Source organism: Haemaphysalis longicornis, unplaced genomic scaffold (genome assembly GCF_048455015.1).
Source record: "Haemaphysalis longicornis isolate Haplotype H1 unplaced genomic scaffold, Haemaphysalis longicornis Haplotype H1 scaffold_4, whole genome shotgun sequence".
In the NCBI taxonomy this organism is placed as follows: Eukaryota; Metazoa; Arthropoda; class Arachnida; order Ixodida; family Ixodidae; genus Haemaphysalis; species Haemaphysalis longicornis.
The window spans coordinates 141,188,504-141,204,903 of record NW_027526361.1 but is presented as its reverse complement, the minus strand read 5'-3'; positions in this window follow the sequence as shown (position 1 = coordinate 141,204,903).

The following is a 16,400-nucleotide window of genomic DNA, read 5'->3' as shown; positions in this document are numbered from 1 at the left end:
TGTCGCTCTCAAATTCTTATTAACTGCTCTTAAAGCCTGCTCACAGAACTTACGTTTCGGTAAAACAACGCATTGGTCCTCTTCACCCGTTAAAAGCAATTTTAACGGGTTGAAGCTTATTTCGGGCCTATCTGTGGCCCGCACGACGGCATCTATGCACTCCCCGATGCGGCGGTGTTTTTCACCCTAGGGAACATGAGAAGAGATGGCACGGGCCAATAAGCTAACCTTTCCAACGTTTTGAAAACGGCGCTCAAAAGCAAACTTTGGGCCTAACTGCAGAACTTAGCGATGGGGCTCCGCGAGCTGCATGTCACCAAACGCGTGCACTTGTCCTGCGTTGGAGTGGATGTTTTCCTGAATAGGAGGGTATGCAGGACGATGTTCCAAACCGCTTCCAGTACTTTGTCAGCTGAAACTACAGGTACTTGAAAAGCGTAGCAGATCAACGAATTTTTTTATTGCGAAATTTTTTGCCTTATTGGGCGAAAATACACGTGTGTGCGTGCGTGCTTGTGTGGGCATTTGACGGTATCAAATACGATGGCGGGCGGGAAGGCTCTCTGCTGCTAAGAGAAATTGCCTGTCCTGCCAAAACGGTGCCGCTTGTCAGCAAATTACACTTGTCTGCCTGCCTGCCCACCAGACAGGAGATTTCGGCGAGGATGCGTGATTTTGAGACGAGGGGCGGCCCGTCACCAGCCACCCAGGAGGGGTTGTGGGACGCAAAGCCACACCACGGCGACTCATGTTCAGAAAAAAAAGCCCGCTGATAGTTTTCCTGTTCCCGGGGGGTGGTCGCTGATCTATCTTCTCTTCCCCATTACCCCTTCCTTCTCCTGCCCCAACCACCTTTCTACCACATCCTCAACCCATATTTCTACCGCCTCCCCTTTTCTTTCTCTTCCTGCGATACATATGTGGTGCAGGCTGGGAACCTCTTTCCCTCTAGCAGTCACCTCACCTCACTCGATGGAATCAAAAATAAAAAAAAGATGGTAGACGGGCGGGCTGGCAATGGGTAGCCTGCAGGGAAGGTGCCCATTGCCAGAAGGTTCAGGCGAGGATCCCAGAAGGGGGACGCGGAGGTGGCGTCGGCGGCACCGGGGCGCTGCCCACTGGCCAGGAGGCTACACGCCTGCCTGCCAGAAGACTGCGGCGAGAATGCTTTATTTGAAGACGAGGTGGTCGGTGAACGGAGTAGAACACAAGGCGGTACCACGGCAGATCCATGGAGTCATGTTCTTGATAGCAACTTTTAAGCACCCGTTGATCTCGTTTTGCAAAGTCTGTCTGGGACGGCCTCGTTGTTTTTGAGACAACGGAGAGGCCACATAAGGTAAAGCAAGCATGAAAGCGGGAGAGCGGTATGCTGAAGCCGCGGGAGACATGCCGCCCGGCGACGGCCCGCGCTACGAGAAAACGCCAGAGCTGAGCGCGAGCCGTCGTGCGTTCGCTGATGACGCGATCACTTCGAGAGACGCAGGCGGTATACGCTGTCGCCGAGAAGACGGCAGTTCGTGCTTCCCTCAACTTTCACATTAGGGTGTATCATAATAGTCTGTCATTTTTTTAAATGCGGAGCATTTCTTAGGCTCGCGATGTCACTCGTCGATGTTGTCGGCGCCGTCCACACGCTCACTGCGCATGCGCGTCGCGTCGAGGCGCAGGTGCGCGTCTCTCCCCCGTATCCTCCTCGCTCTCAACAACAGGTGCGGCGGTGCGGGAGGAGCGCGTATGTGCGCGCATGCGTCGTAGCTACCCGTGCACTGCGTCGCGCTCAACAGTAACGGCGGCAGGGCGTGTACACGTGATAACGGCGTGGTGGGTGCGTGGAAAGTTCGCGCGCTGGTGTACGGAAGTGTGCGCATGCGCGTCTCTCCCCCGTACTCCTCTACCTCGAACGCCGGCGGTGTGTATATAAGCGGCGGAGCGCGCGTTCGGAATTCAGTCAAGGGCGTCTTTGCTTGGCTTTCGCTTGACTTGATGCTTTGCTTGACGGCACCAAGCAATAAAGACAGACTTTAACTTTACACTCATTGCCTTCGCTTCTCCTTCATTCAATAAATAAGAATAATAAAGACGAAATAACAATTAGGCATTCCCAAACCATACCCAATTACGCAAAATTCACGCGATACCCCCACCACTCTGCGACGCATTTACTCCAGTTCCCCTTGTGGGAAGATGCGGGCGGGTTTTTTGGTTATAAAACTGCAGGTTTATGAGCCAAGAATAAAATTCAAATTGAAATATCTAAATTTAGAACTGAATTATTAAAAAGAAATTGGGGGACATGAAGTGTAATTCTTGCACATTCATACGCACAAGCAGCCTTAAGTGTCCCTGCGAGCATTTTATATCGTTTAAGTTACCGTTGTAATCGTTGACCTGCAATGAAAAACATTTTGCAGTAGATTGTGCAGTTAAAAGAACTCGGCAAAACTTCCAATAAACGTGTTCGCTCTTTCCTTCGCGTCTGGAAGCACTTCAAAAGCTCTAGGTATTGCAGCACGGAGCGGTGCTGCCTACTTTGCTTGTGGCAGCAGAGACGCCTTTAATTTCTGCATTGCTTTTGTGGCTTTCTTTTAACAGCGGGGCTGCTTAGGCTTGAGCCTGGTCTGGTGGCGTTCGCAAAAAAATACTAAGAACAAAATCTGCGCTGCCCGTAATTGGTGCCCCACCGCAGAAAGGATTGCATAACGGTGAAGGCAGCCTTCGCGCCTGCTCGAGTGTTAGCACAAGGGGCATATGCGTGTGCGCACCATTTACTATATACCATCTTAAAGGTGAGAGTCTTTTTTGGGCTACTAAAACGAAAAAACAAATTGGCACAGCTACACTAGTGGCGCAATGCTGGAGAAACAGTGCATCTGAAGGTCGACCTGGCTTCTTCCCCCTGGGATCCGCTGTCAGTGTTGAGGACCGACCGGAACGGCCTTGTAAAAATCGGCTAAACTTGGCCTCACCCTTCAACGCTTAGCTTAGCCGATCAATAACATCCCGAAACCTAAAAAACTGTGCGGAGCCCAGCAAAACCTAGGAAAAGAGCAAGATGCTGAAAAGCGAGGATGATCCTCAGCTCCGCTGTTTCTCCAGCTTTGTGCCAGTAGTGCAAGCTGCAGCATTTTTAACAGCGAATCTGTTGTTGTTGGCTGTAATGTGTGCGGCGTCATTAGAAAACCCCCGGGTTATAGTTACTCCAGCCGCTTACCGCGCACGTGAGCAGGCGCCGTGGAGCGCCTGGCATCGTCTAGGCTTGCGCACGGCGCTTGGAAAAAAATACTAAGAAAACAGTTCATGCGCGACCGCGCCTCAAGAGGGATGCACAAGACAGCTCGCGCTACAGACGCATAGCTCGCTGAACCGGTTGCCACCAGTTCGAGCACGTGTCGACGCGCTCCACTTTCGAACACATGTGAAAGCGTGCGGAGAAAGCGATCTTGGGCCGCCAGTCATGCGTGAGGAAGACGACGATATAGATGGATTTGACGATGACTACTACTACCATTATGCAATATGTAAGAAGACTAGAGGATATTGCAGTGGGTCCCACAGCTACCGTCATCCTCCATATTGAGAGTAGTAAAATACCAATAAGGAAGGGCGTCAGGAGAGGAGACACAATCTCTCCGATGTTATTCACAGAATGTTTACAAGAAGTATTCAGAACATTGGATTGGGAACTGGTGGGAGTAAGGGTTAATGGAGAATACCTCAGTAACCTAAGATTTGCTGATGAGTTAAGTAACTCGGGAGAGGAATTGCAAAGCATGCTTACCGCACTGGACAAACAGAGTAGAACCGTGGGCCTCAAAATTATTATGCAGAAAACTTAAGCATTGTTCAATAACCTTGGGACAGCACAGCGGTTTGAGATAGGTGGCGAGGCCGTGGAAGGGGTAAGCGCATATATCTACGTAGGACAAGTTGTGACCCCGGATCCCAACAATGAGGCAGAGATAATTAGAAGGATAAGAATGCGGTGGATGCATTCGGCAGGCATTCTTAGATAATGAATGGGAGCGTGCCATTGTCCCTGAAGAAGACAGTGTGTGACAGCTGCATCTTACCGGTACTCACCTACAGGGCAGAAACTTGGAGGCTCACTAAGAGTGTTCAACTGAAATTAGCGGGCAATGGAACGGAAGATGATAGGTGCAACATTGAGGGACAAGAAGAGAGCGGAGTGGGTGAGGGGCAAACGTGTGTTAGGGACCTATTAGAAGAAATTAAGACGAATAAATGCACGTGGGCAGGGCTTGTAATGCGAAGGCAAGATAACCGTTGGTCATTAAGGGTAACAGAGTGGATCCCCAGAGAGGGCAAGCGTGGCAGCTAGGGAACGGCAGAAGGTTAGATGGGCAGATGAGATCAAAAAGGTTTCGGGGATCAATTTGTCGCAGTTAGCGCAGGACCGGGGTGATTGGAGGTTAATGGGAGAGGCCTTTGCCCTGCAGTGAGCTAGATAGGCTGGTGATGATGATGACTACTACCACAGTGAAACGCGACAACGGAACATGTAAATAAACAACTTCAAACCTACTGATACGTGGTGGTGTGTCCTTCACTGCTTACATAGAAAGAAATCCTCCAGGCCATGCGCGACTGATATAGCTCAAGCATCCCCAATTTTATTACGTGGCTATCGAATGCGTTCATTGCTGCAGCTGAATGAAAGCCAGCCAATAGCTCCTCCACTGCTGTAGTGACGTTTTTCCGGCGGGCGAACAAGAGAAAGAGAGAGAAATCTTTTGAGCAAGTTTCCAAGTTGCCTAATAGTTATAGAACGGTAATTGTTGGCTTAAGTGTTTTGCGACCCTCCATAATCTTAGTATTGCACGTGTTTGTTGGCTACGTTCCGGAAGCATTTGACATTTCGAAAAAATTTGAAAAAAGGGTTGCAGAGTCTTTTGAATCGGCAAAATGAGAACGTTTGCACAAACAAACTTACAAAATGAATTTGTTTTTATACCTACGTTACAATGAAACGAAAACGCAGCACTAAAAAAATTAAACACAAAAAGCACTCCTCTTTTTTTCTCCGAACCCGTTTGAACCCGTTTGATCCGATTCTACCCGGTTCGAACAGGAACAGAATGATGCTCCGGAACCGAACCGGAACTGAACCCGAAATGCTTGAACCCGAACCCGAACCGAACCCGAAAAAATTCCGGTTTGACACTCTGGTTTTAACCACTTGCGGTGCAAGTGGCGAAGTATGACCAGTGGCGGCGGCCCCTGTCCTCTCGTTCTCGCTATTTTCTAACTCATTTTAGAAAAAGCTGCGCGTAAGAGTGGTATAATCGTTTTCTCAGTGAGCTATTCTATCGATCTAGAGCAACTTTATTTTCGCCTTGAGTGTCCCCTAATTTGTAGTTACCTGATGGCGAGGACAACGGCATGCAAACCAACCTCAAAATAAATGATGACAGTGTACGGTCATAACATTTCAACGCGAAAATATTAATGGGACCACACAAAAAAATTGGCTCCAATCCACGCTGTGAAGGTGGTTGGAAAGCAAAGTTTTTAAACGACATCCACCACAATTGCCCAAGCGATGTCACTTGAATTCACACACGTGTCCCTAAAAAAGCGAAACCAGAGATTCTGCCAGCAGTTGCCTAGAATTAGCGGGGGCGGCGTGCCGAACGCCGCAGCCTTGGGCACGGACGTGCTAGAGCGTTAGACGCCGCCGCTGTAGCCCGGTCGTGACCCAGCAGAAAGAAAACGGAGAAAAGCGTCGTTCGAATGGTGAGACAGCGGATACAAGCCATCCTGATGAGCTAGCTCGGGGCTACACCCCTGTGCGACAGAAGCGCAGACACCGAAACAATTTGGCATGTGTGCTTAGTGATTCCCATTTATGCCGATTTAAACAAGTCGTCTTAGTAAGTTTGAGCATTGCGAGAAAGCTCATGGAACTTTTATAATAGCTATTTATCAGATCCAGTTGCTCCTTTCGCATTTTGTAGTACCGCTTCAACCACAACCAAATTGGTATTCAGCAATTTCGAAAATGGAGTCCCATTCGTGGCAAGCAGTGCGCAAAATGTGGCCTTTCTCTAGTGGCCATATGTCTGTAAGTGGTGTCGACATTTTCTTTTCCTGCCCTGCAAACCAATCATTAACGTATCTTTGTCGCACGACCACTTAACTCTGTCGGTTACAGGATATTCAGGAGGTGCTGTCGAACAAGGGAATCAAGCCTTGCAAAGTAAGCGCACAATAGACACGAAGCCGCGCCAAAACATGCCTAACGCCGTCGCTAAAGCGTACGACAAACCCGTCCCGTCCACACGCCCGCCGGTACGGGCAGTCACCTGCGTGCCAGGAACGCTCCCTAATAGCGCCCTATCGGCGTGCCATCTATACCGCGCTCCATGATTGAAAAGCGCTCTTTACACCCCAGCCTCATTGGGAGTTTTTCGTCCCGCAGGCCACGAAAGAACCGTTGGCAGGTTGTGGTAGAAAGCTTTGCTTTAATAGCGGAATTTATTTTTACAGGGGTAAAATTGTCCTGTGGCTTCTTAAGAGTAACAAAGTCTGGACATGTGACTTCCAAATACTCCACACGCTGGTGGTTGCACGGATTTGCACGATCCATTATATTGCACGATCTTTATATGCTAGGTGGAGCAACTTTGTTAAAGTCACTTGGCGGACACTACAACCACCTCACTGCGGACACGTCACTGCGGACACTGCGGACACTCCAAATTTGCAGGAACCACCAACCTCCCCCAACGGTTTCATCTCCCTGGAGAACAACGACCTCCATGGTCGAAAACGACAAGGCGCCACGGCCTATGACACCAAGCGTCTGCGTTAGGCAAATCAGGCATACAGCTACAGCTGAGAACTTGTTTAAGAAAACCACAGTGGTAGGTGTACACCGCACGGTCGACCGAGATGTCCTGGAATGCCTGACTCGTCTTCTAAATGCTGGAGCAAGATCAGAGAAATAATTTCTGTGGTTAGGATGATGCGGCATGCATTCTCAACTACTAATTGCTACACTCTCTCTCTCTCTCGTTACTGGCGTTAGGTGAGCCAGTAGGCCCGCGTAACGCTAAGTATATGGCACTCAAAAAAAACCGTACCTTTGTTTATACCTTTAGGGGAAGAAACGTGAGAATATCTATGCTAATTATAAAGAGCTTACGACAGCTCGACGTTACATAAAAAGCTTCAGGGTTTAAATCGGTAGGTTTAAATCATTCGCGTAACCAAATGAAAAATCAAACACTTGAGCGCAGAAGAGCCTAACACCGACTGGTTTTGTGTGAAGGAAAGAATAAAAAATGCACTGACGTGACGATTACTTACTCCCTACTGCGAAATTTGTGTACCGCGCGAACTGCAGTGTTCTCAATCACGGCGCACATCCGCTGCGCTTCAGGAAGTGGTCTCGTGATCAGCAAATGCGTGGAGTCGCGCGCAGCTGTGCTGTTATGCCTCAGCGCGTTGCCGCAACCTGCAAACATGTTGTTGTTAATCTTGTCGGAACCTCCGGCCCCAACGCGACGTGGTTGGGATGGGCCATGCACGTAGTAGTAGAGTCGGCCGAAAGCGGACAGTAGGAAGTTAGAGATGGCCACATAGCAGCGCCTGCCGCCTTCCCCCTGATAATTTCGCCAAACGCTCCGAAGAGCGTCTCCTGCGGGTTGAGCATACTGCCCTCCCCCGCACACTTTCGCCACAGCTTTCAAACTCCATTTTCTTCCTGCTTTCGCTCGCTCGGTTACGACCTGATCGCCGTGGCTGACGCCGTCACCATCGCCGCCGCCAAAGCACAGTATCGAATGCCAAAGTGCTCGCACACTAAAATTCATTGTCCTTCCAATCTCTGAAGAGATAGGACCGGCGAAGCGGAAAGGCTGTTGATTGAGACAGTGAGATGAACGAAACTTGGATAGATCCCAGCTTTTTTCTAGCGAAATACCATTGGGCTATTCGTTTCCTCCCGCGTCGTAAGCATATTATTGTATGTGTAAGGTAGTCACCCTTTAACTGATAGAATGTATGTTATGACTAGAGACCAGATTTTAGGCAAATGCCTATTTTTTTCCTTGCGTTCCTATCGCCCCATTTCGATATATTAGCACGAATTGGAGGTCAAGGATGGCTTTTATGGTGGTTTTATAGTGCCTATAAATGCCTATTTTGGGTGTTGGTGCCTAAACTCCGATAAATGCCTATAAATGCCTTTTTTCTCAAACTGGCGCCTAAATCAGTACTATGTAGCGTCAAGTTTCGCTTTCGAGTGCAATTTGATACCTTTATTCATTCTACCTGGAAATATTTACTGTTATGATTTCTATGGGTTTGAACCTGGTCCTCTTTTTAACACTCTTCCCCTCCTTTTCCCTTTGCACCGGTACAACCAGAGCGGCGGCTTCTGCATGCTTTGCCGCAGGACTTGGCGGTGGACGCACAACTCTACTCCCCAGGAGAACTATGATACCATCAGGGGCAAAGAAAGTGATGGGGAAAAATTACGCCCACCTCCCCTCGCGGGAACCCTTCTGGTGATGCAACGCATCTGGGTGGTTCCATTGGTGTTTCCGTTGGATTGATTCTCTAAAGGAACCGTCGCATCCAGCAATCGTCGAGTACTGCGAGAGAGTGCAAACGGAGCACGGACGACCGTCGACTGAGACCGCGTTCGCTATCGGAGACAGGAGAGGAGGAGAGTGGAGGAGAGACGCACCTGTGCCGACGCCGCCGCCGCCGACGCCGCCGCTGTTAGGCGAGAGCGTTCGCTATCAGAGAGAGGAGAGGAGGAGAGTGGAGGAGAGACGGACGCTGCCCCCGGAAAGACGCAGGAGTGACATAGCCCCGAGCAAGAGATGCGTTGCATCTAAAAACACTGTGTCGTACACGCCCTTATCTTGTTTGTAATTTACTAGTTGAAAGATTCACCACCAGGGCAGAAATTGGCTCTAGGCGATTGGACCCGACCAATAGAAGGCACCCTTCCCTTCTGGTCCGGTCTTTCAACGTGCACGGTCTGGCTTTCTCCGCTGCCCTTTTCAGCCATGCCGAAACGGAAGACGCCCAGAAGTGCGTTGATCCGACAGTGGACACTTAACTCACCATGCTACAGAATAGACGGAGAGACCGTGTTCTGCCAGCCGTGCGGAAAAAAGGTGAGCCGGCGAGTTTTACGTGGCGTGAGTGTTTCATGTGTTATTCGAAACCACGGCCCCTCGATCAAGTGCGCTTGATATAGGGGCCGTGGTCGAATTCGAAACTATGCAAAGTTGTCCATTGCGCCGCCTTGGTTGGCGCCTGGGCGTCATGGCTGCGATTCGCTGTTATTGCTTTTTGTTTATACTGCCCCTTCTTTCGAGAAAAGAAAGGAGGAACCTGTGTATTTTGAATACGGCAGACAGCCTTCCTTTTGGTGCCTGCATTTTTTCAAACGTTGGTTATTTTGATTGCTAGCGTTGTTTATAAGTTCTAAACTTTCAATACCATTGAGATTATTGAAATTAGATATTTTAGATACCTTGAGAAGGAGATTCACACTTTTATGTACCGTCCGTGTGTGCTGCGTTAAGTGAAAATCCAGAAGTTTTTTAATCAAACGAGCAATTGATCGGTTGGTACTGAAGGATGATGTTTCAAAACTAGCGCTGATGAACGGAGCGTGTTTTTAAGATATGCACTGGACATCCGTTAAATGGAAGTCAACCTCGTAGCTACTGGGTTAATTACATGCAGACGCTAGCTAGAATTACCGAAGTACTCCACGCTAAGTTAACACGCAATTGAATCTGGTATCTTACTCTCCCGCCGTGCCACCGTAAAATTTAGGGTATTGATGGCGCGCACCGAGTCAGTTGAACAGAACGTCAATGGAATCTCACCTTTTTTTCAAGTACGTTTTGGTGGTATGACACCCGTAGCAGCGCGGCGCTCAAGTGTAGTTATACCATCAAACAGGACGCAACAGGGGTGTTCGAGCGTTTCTCTGCGGAAGTTAGAATGTTTATTGATGCTCATCGTATTTATTGGTCTTCTGTTAGCATGTCAAGACGCTTAGTACGCTAGCATGTTTATCTGGGCTGTGATGTTAAATATACGCTTCGTATTTAAGAAATCCTAACGCATTTGCGCAGATTCCTTGCGAGAAGAAGTACCACCTGGCTCAGCATGAGAAGACGGCAGGTCACCTGGCAATCCTTAAGCGGGACAAGCCCTCAACATCCAAACAGTCTTTTTTGACAACAGCCTTCAAGGACGATAGTACGAACGTTTGCAACATTGATTTGTGCGAGGCCCTGGTGGCCGCAAACATCCCTTGGACCAAAATTCAAAATCCCGTGCTGAAACAATTTCTACAGAAATACTGCAATCACAACGTGCCGTCTGAGTCTACTTTGAGGAAGAACTACCTCCGGCCTTTGTTTGAACAGACATTAGCAAGAATCAGAGAAGAGCTTGGTGACTCCTGCATTTGGATTTCCGTAGACGAAACAACAGACGTCAAAGGGCGCTTTGTCGCTCACTTTCTTGCTGGGAAGCTTGCGGCGCACGAGAGGACAAGGGCTTTCCTCGTGTGTTCGAAACCTTTGGAGAGAACAATTTGGGAGTCTGTAGCATTCTTTGTAAACGAATCCCTAAAGGTTATTTACCCTACAGGCGTCGAGGCCACCAAGGTTTTGTTGCTCTACACAGACGCTGCAGCCTACATGCACAAGGCCGCTCATCAACAGAAGGCCTTCTACCCGCAGATGCTCCATGTCACCTACATAGCGCATGCGCTTCATCGTGTTTGCGAGGAACTAAGGAAGCACTTCACTGACGTCAACAAGCTTATTGGTTCAGCCAAGGCCGTGTTCCTGAAGACACCCTCTCGCGTGCGCGTCTTCAAGGAGATGCTGCCTGATGTGCCCCTTCCGCCAGAACCCGTCGTCACACGATGGGGAACGTGGCTAGAAGATGTTGAGTACTACAACTGATACTTTCCGGACATCAAGGCCGGGATCAACGGCCTTCCAATTGACGAGAGTGTTGCAGTCACAAAGGCTCAAGCTGTCCTCTCCGTGAATAGCCTTCCAGGAGACCTCGCGTACCTTTGGGCCAACTTCACGTTCTTAGCGGATTCTATCAAAAAACTTGAAAGTGCGGGAGAAACTCTTGTTACGAACGTTGCGCTAATTCTCCGCGCACAGGAAAGAATCGCCACCGTTCCCGAAGGACCCGGCGCCAAAAAGGCACGTGCGAAGCTGCAATCGGTCTTGGACAAAAACAAGGGGTTTTCTGTCCTTAAAGAAGCTTCAGAAGTACTTGCTGGTGAGCACTGTAGGATCCCAGTGTCAATTAACCCATCGAATCTTCCCAAGTACGCACCAATCACATCTGTCGACGTTGAGCGTTAGTTCTCCGCGTACAAACTCATTCTCAGCGACAAGAGGCACAATTTTGAAACTGGAAATCTGGAGATGCTGGTAGTTACCTATAGTTTCTATAATTATCATAGTGATTCTTAAACTAGGTTCCTCGTTCTGTCCAAACACAATTCTTAATATTTATATTTCGCATTAGCGTATGTGTATTTGGCAGTGTTGAAAGGTCTTGCTTGTGTAATTAAGGTACCTGTAGAAAATTGCTAAAGTTTGTACGTAAGTTCTCACGCAACAATATGTTAATTTCTAACAAAACTTGTCTATCTTGCATTTATTATTTTCTTGCTTTGTTGTAATTTAATTGCGTCAGGCAGACATAACTGCGCTTTTATAAATCAGTATTACCATATTTCAAGTATTGTTTCTCCTGCCTGTTTCACAATATGCGACGCTTGAGTGACTTTCGCATCTGAACATGTATGTAAGCAATACGCTTGTGAAATTAAGACAATTGATCACAATTAGCCCAGAGGTATTACGGGGCAATTCCACGTCTAAGTCAATGTATACAAGTTGTTATGAGAGAAAAATAAAGAATTGAATTGAATTGAATTGAACTGTTACTGCCATTGTGGCCTCATAGCAATGGCATTTTTGGATTTCCTGTCGTGCTTACAGTTCGCTCACGTATTAACTTGAAATTATTAGCATTTTCCTAAAAATTTATTGCGCCTATTTTACACTTTTAGTGCCTAAAACATACTTTTTTCCGCCTATTTTTGGCGCCTAAAACGTGCTTTTTTAGTGCCTAAAAATCCGGCCTCTAGTTATGACGCTTTATCCGAAGTACCTCTCGTGCAACCACAAAGGCCGGCGCTCACATTGCTTACCTTGCCTTCAAAGACTGGCCAAAGTTGACGCTGTGTTCACTACAGCCAATTGAATGGCTAGATTACACAAAAAATGAACTTTGTGGTGACGAGATTTTGTACGGAGTATGTTGTGTTTGTTTATAACAACTAAGCAAGAAAACACAACCAAATGCTGTTGCCCCCACGTCAATGGAGAGGCAACGGTAGATAGCAGGTATTTTTTTCATTTGCAGAAGGCATATCACATGCAGGTTAAACAAAATACCTGATGAAGTTTCAGCACCGAGCGGTCACATTCCTCTCTGATAATGCCGACGGAATTTCTCAGTCATTCTTCTGTGAACGGCCATCTTCCTCACCTTGCTTATTTCTAGTGGAAAAAAGCTTTCTTTTGGGCGTTTGTAAATGTTATTTTCATATATATGCCCGATATTCCTTGGCGCAGAACTTTGCATCTTATCTGCCTACCAAGTTCGAACTATTCCCTTATGCTCACCGTGTCCTTCCGCAGCTACTCTGTTCTGCGTACGCGCTGTCTGGGCCTTCCCCCTGGCACGCCCAACTCAGTCGCACTCACACTTTCGCTATCAACGCCGTATGGTATGTTCGTTTCTTTTAAACTCGGGACCAACAGTTTTTGTCCTCAATCGCATCGTTAGTACATGTTTCCTCCTTGTAGTTTAACCTGAAATAAAGCTTAATTCAGCATTTTTAATGGTAGCCAAAGACTGATTTTTTAACATTATCCATTCACACATATTCATTTATTATATGCCTTTCTCTAGTGCCTGAAGGACAGTTGGGTGGCGCGCCTTCCGCCATGGATATCACATTGTCTTAGGATGTCAATAACGAATATTTGCAATGTATATGGAGGAGGCCGGGGGCCAGAACCGACTCTGTGGCATAAAAAACAAACGAATTCTCACATGCACAGAGTAAATAAAAAACATTGGCGTTAAGGCTAGTCCTTAAGGCCGCCAAGAACTTTTTAATTACCAGGAATCTATTCTTCGCTTAGGATTACGATGCTCTTTGCATTAAGTAACGAATAAATGTGAAGAGCCCACGAAAACTGATTGGAGGCGATGATGGTATGACATTTACAGGGGCTAGCGCCTTCGCGGCTTTTGCCCAAGAACCATTCCAGAAGAAGTGATGGCTTAACGACTACTAGGATGTCGCCCTTTTTGCTTCTTCACTAGGCATGCTAGGTAATGTGTTAGACCGAGGAAAGAAAGTGCCCGCTCAAGACAGGGCAGTTGAGCCAAAGCGCTGTGACGGAAGGCGCTGTCATTCAGCGCCTTTCTGCTAAAGGGCACGCTGCCTGGTGATGTTCGGTGGCCTAATTTTATTTGTGCCGGCTACTCAGCACCCAGGAATCACGCGGTGTGGGGCCTGACCTTTCGGCAAGCCAGAGACAGAAACTAACAAACAACACCACGCTGGTGGCTCGGCCACTTCGTTCTTGTTCTTTCCTTTGTCGAGGGCAATGAAGGCCTGCCACTAAGTGCAAGTACCTATAGCATTTGGTGTTTTTTTTTCTGCGCGGGTGTTTTCTTTGATTTTGGTGTTCCGGCGTGCAAATCGCTTTATGTCGCGCGAATCTGTCAGGGTGAAATGCTGGGATAGCCAGTGAGGAGCAAATAATTTGTTCTCTTCACTATCGTAAATGTTACAGATGGCGGCAAACGCGGTGACGCACAAAAATGCAAATTTGTTTCAAGAGAAAGAAACAGAAATGCCGCACTTTCTTTTTTGTTGTATTTAGAACCGGCTATGTGCACTTTAGATTATGTTTATGCCTATTTTTTCTAACACCAGAAACAGCCCAAAGCTTTTTGAAGTAGGGACGCTGATGTAAATATGCTGCCGCCAGCTGTCTATTTCTAAGCTGTCCTTGGGAGACTTTTTTTCTCTCCTGGCCCTTAGTATAACTTCGCCCCGAAACAAGGCCCTTGCGTTGCAAAAAGTATATTCCCATGTTCCACTCAATGACTTACTTTAACTTTCCCGGTACCGAGCGTGAATTGCTCAAAGCTCTTGAAAGCACAAGTGATAATTCCGCTCTGACGAACACAGCGATTTCAAAGAAATTATGATACAAAACTCTCAATATTCCGCTTTATGGGCAACGCAGCGTTTTGGGGCCAGAAAGCTACCATTACTCCTTGTCGGTAGGCGATGTCTTCCGACAGCGTCAGAAAAAAAGATTTTCTGCTTGTTGATGGTAACAATTTTTGTACTCAGAACTTGTATGATACTTCCCATTCCTCCTACGCAAGCTTCGGTGGTTTGTTAACTGGAAATTTTGTAAGAACCGGAAACAAATTTAAGATACAGCACACCATCTGCTTCTATATTCACGGAAGATAGCTTTGCTACTGCGTACATTTCGTATTCGCCATGCATTTGGAATTTTTTCGGCTTACGTGATATACGGCTCGACTGAACTTTATGGCAAACTTATTTCATTATCCCTTTTTCAGTGCTTGAAACTATCGAAGAATATATGCCAGTAGTGTTAGAAGTCAGGTTTGGAAAATTTATTAAAAAGAAGAAAAAAAGACGCACTTCTCTCAGGCCACCACAATAAGTCTACTATGTCGATAACAGAACACTCTTTAATACGATTAATGTTTTTCAAGCTTGTCGGTTTTTTTAACTCGAAGCCATTATAATCTTTTGTGGTCAGTAAAATGGAAGAATGCTTGCGGCTGTTCTTTTAACCCGAGGCGCTGCAACAAAATTATTACTTTAGATCAATATATTCCATTTTTTCCAGCCCTTCCTTGCTTTCTTAGCTCTTGTACGAAACTACGCCCCTGCACATAGGTGAACAATCGCATAAAATCGGATAAAACAAATAATACCGTTTTTGAAACAAAAGCGATACAATGTCGGTATTTCTCATATAGAGTCTACATGAACGAAGTGTGGTTCAGGTCAAACAAACAATTTCCATAGACGATCTTCACTGTTGGCCTGCACATTTCTCAGCGGACAATGGCAACATCTTACCTAGCCTAACCTAATATGATTTGCGTCCTTCCAAGTACTCAAGTAATTTACTTGCATGATTGATGTCGTTGTCACTTCATATATGTGAGATCCGCAGAAGGAGGTGGCTAAACCACGAACCCTCTGTTTTCAGTCTAATGTTTCGAGCCTCCTTGTTACCACAAAGCTTCCGTAGCCGAAGTTGCCCTCCAGTGTAGTATAACGTCCGCCCGTCTCCGGCAAATATCGAGGCTCTTGGATTTCCGAACGAGTTATACCGAGCGATATAACACCACATAAAGCATTGTGCTTTGCACTACAGAAGTATGACCAGTATCTTTTTCGTGGTTTTGCCTTCCGCAATGCAGCACCGTTCCGCTTACTCCATTTACTCCTGCATCAAGCTAGATTAGCTTGGAGCTTGTTAGAGTCCATACAAGATATGCCGAAAGTGCTCTGGAAACGAACAGAGTTTGTTTCTGCACGTTTGCTCTATTTAATTACAATTGCTTAGTTTGTGACACCTCGCGAACTTGCAGTAGTGGCGCCACTGTTGTCATGGAGTAATAGGATTTACTATCTTTAAAACTGCACCGTGAGGTCCAGTGCGCCTCCAGAAATAAAGAATATGGAAGATATACCACCTGATTTTGGAGCAGGCAAATAGCCTGGAAATTTTCTGTCATCTTGTCTAGAAGCCAACAACCACAGTGACCGTTTGTGAAGAAGTTAAACGGAACCTTTTGACTAATTCCCTTTAAACGACACTCTAGTGAGCTGCTGTCGGTAAAGACGCACTGAAACAAATTTCGCTTGACTGTACTAACTGGCGCTAAACGCTGTGATAGCTGTTCTTGCCCAGGATAGAGGTACCTAGTTTCGTAGGAAATGTGAGACCATGTCCCTAGCCTAATTAGGTGCTGATTATTGTACATCTAATGAAATACGAGCTATTCCTATTGTTAAAAGATGCAGCCATTGTTTCTTTCTTGGTTTATTATGGCCTAGATATTTTGCCCATTTTACCCATCGCAGGTGCTTTGTAATTTGCAACCGGTATTCTTCACTGTCATTTGTAAGCGTACTGAGACCACAATTTTTATAACGTTTGTTATATTTGTGTAAGGAGCGAAAGCGTTGCTTGGTTACCTCAAATTGACTCCAAGAA